An 8,503-nucleotide genomic window follows, 5' to 3' on the forward strand; every position below is an offset into this window, starting at 1 on the left:
CAACCTAATTCTCACCTCAGGGCCTTTGCACTTAACATTCCCTCTGCTTGGCGTGTCTTTCCCCCAGACTTTCGCATTGCTTCCCTGTTTAGTCATTCATGGCTCAGCTCAAGGTCAATGCCTCGTAGAAGCCATCCCAGTCACCCCAGCCCCAGTTACTTTTTATCCCCATTGTCCCACTCCACCATAGTCGTGACACCCATAGCCACCCCAAGGCTCCTTTTTATTCCTGCCTGCCTCCCCACCTCAAAAGTCAGCTCAATGAGAAGAGAACTGTGGCTGCCTTGTTCCTTGTTGTATCTCCACCACCCAGAACAGCACCTGGCACACAGTTGGTGCTTAATACATAAAATTGATAGAATGAGGCTGGGCGCAGTGGCTCACACCTGTAATCCCAGGACTTTGGGAGGCTGAGGCAGGTGGATTACCTGAGGTCAGGAGTTCGAGACCAGCCTGGGCAACACGGCGAAATCCCATCTCTACTAAAAACACACAAATTAGCCAGGCATGGTGGTTCACATCTGTAATCCCAGCTACTGGGGAGGCTGAGGCAGGAGAATCGCTTGAACCCAGGAGGCAGAGGCTGCAGTGAACCGAGATCACACCACTGTACTCCAGCCTAGGTGACAGAGTGAGACTCGGTCTCAAAAAAAAAAAAAAAAACAAAAACCACAAAAAACTGATGAATGCCTGAATCAGTGAATGAATGTGAGCTGTGGATGTCCGAACACCCCAAACCACCTCATCCCTTGAACGAATCCGGGTTTCACAACGACGCTCCACACTGACTCATGCCTCCGAGGCTGGGGAATCCCTATTTTCCTCTGAGCTCATCCCTGACATCATCTTCCTCTTTAAGGTGATCCTTGCTTTTGGCTTTTTACCTGTACATTGTTTGGTGATACAGACAAGCCAACTGCTCTGAAAGCACAGAGGTAATTCCAGAGCGTCCACCTTTCTTCATTTACTGTCATTCACCCCGAGCTGGGAGCCTGTCTGTAAATTCCTTATCTGTGTTCATGTCAGGAGGTTGAAGCAAGCCTCATCTTGCCGAATAATCGAGGAGTGACAGAGTTGGAAATGAAAGCGTAACAGAAACTTGGACTGATCACAGACTCAAACCAGTACATCTCCTTTCTTTCTCCAAATTGGGAACTGAAACCATTCCACAGGAAGCTCGCTCTTCCCCCTCCTATGGAAAAATATCTGCCTGGCTTGATTCCCTTTTTATATTATTTATTATTTGAGATGAAGTCTTGCTCTGTCGCCCAGGCTGGAGTGCAGGCGCACCATCTCGGCTCACTGCAACCTCTGCCTCCCGGGTTCAACCAATTCTTCTTCCCTCAGGCTCCCCAGTAGCTGGGACTACAGGCGGCCGCCACCATGCCTCGCTAATTTTTCTTGTATTTTTAGTAGAAGCGGGGTTTTGCCATGTTGGCCAGGCTGGTCTCAAACTCCTGACCTCAGGTGATCTGCCCGCCTTGGACCCCCCAAAGTGCTGGGATTACAGGCGTGAGCCACTGTGCCCGGCCTTGATTACATTTTTAATGCACAAATACTAACAGCAGTATTCACCAAACTCTAAAAAAAGTAAGTGTTCTTGCATTCCTATCTCTACCATCCTTCCAAATTTTTTTTTTTTTTTTTTTTTTTTTTTTGAGACAGAGTCTTGCTCTGTGGCCCAGGCGGCAGTGCAGTGGCACGATCTCGGCTCACTGCAAGCTCTGCCTCCCGGGTTCAAGCAATTCTGCTGCCTCAGCCTCCCAAGTAGCTGAGACTACAGGTGCCAGCCACCATGCCTGGCTAATTTTTGTATTTTTAGTAGCGATGGGATTTCACCATTTTGGCCAGGCTGATCTTGAACTCCTGACTTCAAGTGATCCGCCCGCCTCGGCATCCCAAAGTGCATTACAGGTGTGAACCATCATTGCCGGCCATAAGATGTCAATTTATTTATTTAGCTGCAAACGCAGGTTCAATAATAGGAGCTTATAGACTCTTCACAGTGAACTAGAGTCAGGATGACCTAATATTAGAGTCCCATAGAACTACAAGTACTTGATGATGATCCAGGTGAGATGAAGACCATGATGAAGAAGATGATGGTGGCACCAACATTATAGAGAGCTTCCCATGTGCTAGAGCCCGTGCTCAGTGCTTTTTTTTTTGAGACCGAGTCTGGCTCTCGGCTCACTGCAAGCTCCGCCTCCCGGGTTCACGCCACGCTGCGTCAGCCTCCCGAGTAACTGAGACTACAGGCACCCGCCACCACGCCCAGCTAATTTTTTATATTTTTAGTAGAGACGGGGTTTCACCGTGTTAGCCAGGAGCTCAGTGCTTTTTCAGTCGCTTGTTTCACCCTGACTGTAGCCCATGTGGAAGGTATTATTATTGATTCTGATTTCAAAATGAGGAAAGTGAAGCTCAGAGAGGATAAAATACTCAGGGCCACCCAGCTCATAAGAGCAGAGCGTGGCCGGGCACGGTGGCTCACGCCTGTAATCCCAACACTTTGGGAGGCCGAGGTGTGCGGATCACAAGGTCAGGAGATCTAGACCATCTTGGCCAATATGGTGAAACCCCGTCTCTACTAAAATTTACAAAAATTAGCCGGGCGTGGTGTCGGGTGCCTGTAATCCCAGCTACCTGGGAGGCTGAGGCAGGAGAATCGCTTGAACCAGGGAGTTGGAGGTTGCAGTGAATCGAGATTGTGCCACTGCACTGCAGCCTGGGTGATAGAACGAGACTCCACAAAAAAAAAAACAAAAACAAAAAACAACCGGGCACGGTGGCTCACGCCTGTAATCCCAGCACTTTGGGAGGGTGAGGTGGGTGGATCACAAGGTCAGGAGTTCGAGACCAACCTGGTCAACATGGTGAAACCCCATCTCTACTAAAAATACAAAATTTATCTGGGTGTGGTGGCACCTGCCTGCAATCCCAGCTACTCAGTAGGCTGAGGCAGGAGAAACGCTTGAACTGGGATCCAGGAGGCGGAGGTTGCAGTGAGCTGAGATCACGCCATTGCACTACAGCCTGGGCAACAAGAGGGAAACTCTGTCTCAAAAAAAAAAAAAAAAAAAAGAGGCCAGGCGCAGTGGCTCACGCCTGTAATCCCAGCACTTCGGGAGGCGAAGGCAGGCGGATCATGGATCATGAGGTCAGGAGATCAAGACCATCCTGGCTAACACCCTGAAACCCTGTCTCTACTAAAAATACAACAACAAAAAATTAGCCAGGTGTGGTGGCAGGCGCCTGTAGTCCCAGCTACTCGGGAACTGAGGCAGGAGAATGGCATGAACCCGGGAGGCGGAGCTTGCAGTGAGCCAAGATCGCGCCAATGCACTCCAGCCTGGGTGACAGAGTGAGACCCTGTCTCAAAACTAAAAGAAAAAAAAAAGCTGAGCTTGGATTTGAATCTGGCAGTGACTTCAATCAAAGACTGTGTCCCTAACCATCATGTTACACTGCCTCTTGTTATGTTATTGCCTTGTCTGGAAGGTTGAAGATCTTGCTCAGGGCATGGTGGGGTTGGAGGTCATGCTGTTCAGGCTTTAGTGAAATAATTGGTATTTGTTTCTTGTTCTTGCTGCCTGTGAATACCATGCTTCCTTCTTGGATGTATGTGGACACTTGTCAATAACATTCATAAAGTAATCCTCAGGGCCTTTATTAACTAAGAGTCAGAGAAGTCAGCAGTATTTATTTCTAGAAGCTGAAATTTGCAAGGGACTCTCCCTTTCTAAGTTTCACAATTTCATAATTTTTGTGTGTGTGTGTTTTTTTTTTAAACAGTCATGGATAAAATTAGAAAAAAACAACCACAGGCCAGGCCCAGTGGCTCACCCTTGTAATCTCAGCACTTTGGGAGGCCGAGGCGGGCAGATCATGAGGTCATGAGTTCAGGACCAGCCTGGCCGATATGGTGAAACCTCGTCTCTACTAAAAATACAAAAATTAGCCGGGTGTGGTGGCAGGTGCCTGTAGTCCCAGCTACTTAGGAGGCTGAGGCAGGAGAATCACTTGAACCCAGGAGGCGGAGGTTGCAGTGAGCCAAGATCACACCACTGCACTCCAGCCTGGGCAACAGAGAATCCATGTCAAAAAATAATAATAATAATATTAAAATAAAATAAAAATAAATGAAAGAACAACCACAAATGTTAAGTTTGCAAGGCCGTGCGCGGTGGCTCACGCCTGTAATCTCAGCACTTTGGGAGGCCGAGGTGGGCGGATCACAAGGTCAGGAGATCGAGACCATCCTGGCTAACACAGTGAAACCCCGTCTCTACTAAAAATACAAAAAATTAGCCAGGCAAGGTGGTGGGCGCCTGTAGTCCCAGCTACTCGGGAGGCTGAGGCAGGAGAATGGCGTGAACCCCGCGGGGCGGAGCCTGCAGTGAGCCGAGGTCGGGCCACTGCACTCCAGCCTGGGCGACAGCGAGACTCTGGCTCAAAAAAAAAAAAAAAAGTTTGCAAAAGAATCTGGAGCCTGGATGTACGTTCTGGCTCTCTCATTAACTAGCTGTGAAACCCCTTAACCCCTTAACCCCTCACCCTTCTCATGTGCTCGTGAGGAAGCAGATGATCTTCGAACTTCCTCCCAGCTCTCACACTGCGTGATTCTAAACCAAAGTTCGCGACTACTCGGGCAGAATCTAAAGGGCAGCCTCGTTGGATTCTGGTGCCTCCGATGGAATTTCCAGTCTTCCCACTACACAGTGGACATGTTTTGTCTTGCTTGTGTCCTTCTTTTATGTATTTATTATTTTTTTCTTACACGTGTATGAGTTGTACAGAAACTTGTTTAATGAATCATTTCAAGAGTGAAGACAGTGATCCCACCGCATTTTGTAGAAACTCCACTTAGAATTTATGACTCACCCAGTTGAATCTCCATGCCTGGTTATCTTATGACAACTTGAATGTGTGCCACTAAACTGGATTGAATTATTATAAAAATTAATAGTGACACGATTGCATTGTACTGAGAGATTTGCATACGTGATCTCTTTTAATCTTCACAAAAACCCTGTGACAGATGTGTTGTTATTGTCATTATCATCTCCATTTTACAGATTGAGAAACCGAGGCATCGGGAGGTTAAGTAACTATTTCGTGTCTTTGAACTAAGCTGGGATTTTTGGTTTTATTTATTATTTAAATAGAGATAGGGTCTCACTGCATTGCCCAGGCTGGTCTCAAACCCTAGGCCCAGGTGATCTTCCAGCCTCGACCTCCCAAAGTGCTGGGATTACAGGTGTGAGCCACCATGCCAGGCCATCAGATTTCTGTTTTAATTATCTATTGCTGCATAACAAATTGCCACAAAACGTAGTGGCTTAACACAACCTCCACTGTGTCATCTGTCATGGTTCTCTGGGGTGGCTGGCCTCAGCTGGGTGCTTCTCATTTGGGGATTCTCAGATAGTAGCCGGGCTAGAGTCATACGGATGCTTAAGCAGGACACTGGGACACTCAGGCTTCTCTCTGTCTCCACAGAACCTTGTCGCCTCTCTACGTGGCATCCCTGTGGCCTCTGTGTGGCCCCTCTATGTGACATCTACACACAGCCTCTTCACATGTTCTTTCCATGGCGTAGTCTGGACTTCGTACATGGACATACTTAGGGCTTCTGAAAGCACACAGGCAGAGCTTCTTCATCCCTGGGGTTAGAAACCCCAGAACATCACCTCCACCACATTCAATCAGGCAAAACAAATCACAGAGCCAGTCCATACTCCACCGGGAGGTGCCATCTAAGGGTGGGAGTGCCAGGAGGTACAGCGCATTGGGGCCATTCAGACTCACCACTAGAGAATATAGATGACACTGAGTTGAGAACCTTGGCTAGCAGGAAACTAGGGGCCCCCAGGCCCCTAACCAAGGAGATGTAGTAGTAGAAGCTGGGAAGTGGGGGTAGAGAGGAAGCTGATCGTACCGACTGGCAGAGACACATAGATACACACACACATTTCTTTTGAAAAAGGAGAAGAGCACTTCATGGTTTTGAAACGTTTGGGTTTATTGTAAAAAACCTAAGGGCAAACCAGAATAACCAAATAATCTTGAAAAAGAAGAACTAAGTTGGAGAACTCTCCCTTCTTGATTTAAATATTTACTGCAAAGCTACAGTAGTCCAGTGTGATTCTGGCATAAGGATAGATATTACAGCTCAAGAGAGCAGGACTCAGAGTCCAGAAATAAACCCTTATATTCATGATCAGCTGATTTTCAACAAGGGTGCCAAGACAATGGGGGAAAGAAGAGTCTTTGTAATAAATGATGTTGGGACAACTAAGTCACCACAAGCAAAAGAACTGGACCCCTTTGCTACACGGTACACAGAAATTAACTCAACTTGGGTTACGACCTAAATGTAAGAGCTAAATCTAAAAAGCTCTTAGAAGAAAATGTAAGAGGCCAGGCATGGTGGCTCACACCTGTAATCCCAGCACTTTGGGAGGCCAAGGTGGGCGGATCCCTTGAACGCAGGAGTTCAAGACCAGCCTGGGCAACACAGCAAGACCTGGTCTCTACAAAAAATACCAAAATTAGCTGGGCATGGTGGCACATGCCTGTGGCCCCAGCTACTTGAGAGGCTGAGGCAGGTGGATTGCTGGAGCCCAAGGGTTCAAGGTTACAGTGAGCTGAGATCATGCCACTGCACCCCAGCCTGGGTGACAGAGCAACACCCTGTCTCAAGAACAAAAACAAGATAGAGAGGAATCTGAAAGTCTATTCATGAATCTTCTGTCACACTAAGGGTTAGAACAGACAACAGACCCTTCCCTCCTTGGCTGACCTCATGGCTTCACGTCTTACCGAGTGGTCGCAGCCCCAGCCTGGACTTTTCGTTCCTGCCCTACAGGTCTTCCTGTATTTCCCAAACGGTTTGCTCTTTTTCACCTCTCTACATCTGCCTGGAATCCCCTACCCCACTATGTCCCTGGTGGCTTCCTGTCCATCCTTCAAAGCCAAGTTTGCAAGCTACTTCCTCTGAGACAACTAAGACAGGAGTAAGGGCCCTGGATTCTCCTGCACGACCCTGTGTGAAAGTGCCAAACACAGGGTCCCACAGGATAATTTTATTATTTTGTTGTATTATTTTATTATATTTTTGAGACAGAGTCTTGCTCAGTCACCCAGGCTGGAGTGCAGTGGTGTGATCTCAGCTCACTAAAACCTCTGCCTCCCAGGCTCAAGCGATTCTCCTGCCTCAGTCCCCTGAGTAGCTGGGATTACAGGCGCGCACCACCACGCCCAGCTAATTTTCGTATTTTCAGTAGAGACGGGATTTCACCATATTGGCCAGGCTGGTCTTGAACTCCTGACCTCAAGTGATCTGCCCACCTTGGCCTCCCAAACTGCTGGGATTACAGATGTGAGCCACCACCCCGGTCATATTTTATAATTTTATATTTTATAATTTTATTTTTTCCCTTGGTTTCTACAATGGGCCCCGTGGCTATGTTTTTCATTTATGTTTCTACTGTGTCTGGTATAGAGCTGGTGCTTCATTAATCTTCCTCAAAAGAGGAAAAGAATGAACGAATCCTTATAAGGAATAAAATACCCCCCTCCCATTATATCATTTCATAGTCCTATACACAGAAACCCGAATACAGATTTGGCTCATATGTGAGCCCATCTGTTTCATCTGTTTATTCTATTCCATCTCTCTCTCTTAATATATGAGTGATTATATATTTATATCATATAATTTATTTGTGTATAAATATGACAATATGGTAAATATATGACAAACACTTATATGTCATATGTAAAAATTATATAGTATAAATATATATAATAAATTTTAAAAGTGTGTATAAACTTAGAGCCTCCACTTCATGGATGAGCTCAGAAGGGCCCTGTGCTACCATCTTCAAAATTCTTAATACTTTTTATTATTTAAAAAAAATTTTGGGGCCGGGCGCAGTGGCTCACACCTGTAATCCCAGCACTTTGTGAGGCAGAGGTGGGTGCATCAGCAGGTCAGGAGTTCAAGACCAGCCTGGCCAATATGGTGAAACCTTGTGTCTACTAAAAATATAAAAAAATTAGCCTGCTGCTGTGGCATGCACCTGTTGTCCCAGTTACTCAAGAGGCTGAGACAGGAGAATCGCTTGAACCAGGGAGGCGGAGGTTGCAGTGAGCCAAGATGCGCCACTGCACTCCAGCCTGGGTGACAGAGCGAGACTCTGTCTCAAAAAAAATTTTCTTTAATTTAGTGGCATGATCATAGCTCACTGAAGCCTCTACTTCTTGATCTCAAGGGATCCTCTCACCTCAGCCTCTCAAGTAGCTGGGACTATAGTCACGCACCACCACGCCTGGCTAATTTTTAAAATTTTTGTAGAGATGGAGTCTCACCGTGTTGCCCAGAGTGGTGTCAAACTCTTGGCCTCAAGTGATCCTCCCGCCTCGACCTCCCAAAGCTCTGGAATTACAGGCACGAGCCACCTCGCTCAGCCATTAACACCTTTTGAACAAGGGACCC

The 8,503-nt window shown here is 47.0% G+C and overlaps 1 pseudogene; it reads right to left on the reverse strand.

Moving 5' to 3' along the window:
* Window positions 1-424: 424 nt before the first annotated feature.
* LOC115836893 lies at window positions 425-2,734 on the reverse strand (annotated as a pseudogene).
* Window positions 2,735-8,503: the final 5,769 nt, after the last annotated feature.

Source organism: Nomascus leucogenys, chromosome 10 (genome assembly GCF_006542625.1).
Source record: "Nomascus leucogenys isolate Asia chromosome 10, Asia_NLE_v1, whole genome shotgun sequence".
In the NCBI taxonomy this organism is placed as follows: Eukaryota; Metazoa; Chordata; class Mammalia; order Primates; family Hylobatidae; genus Nomascus; species Nomascus leucogenys.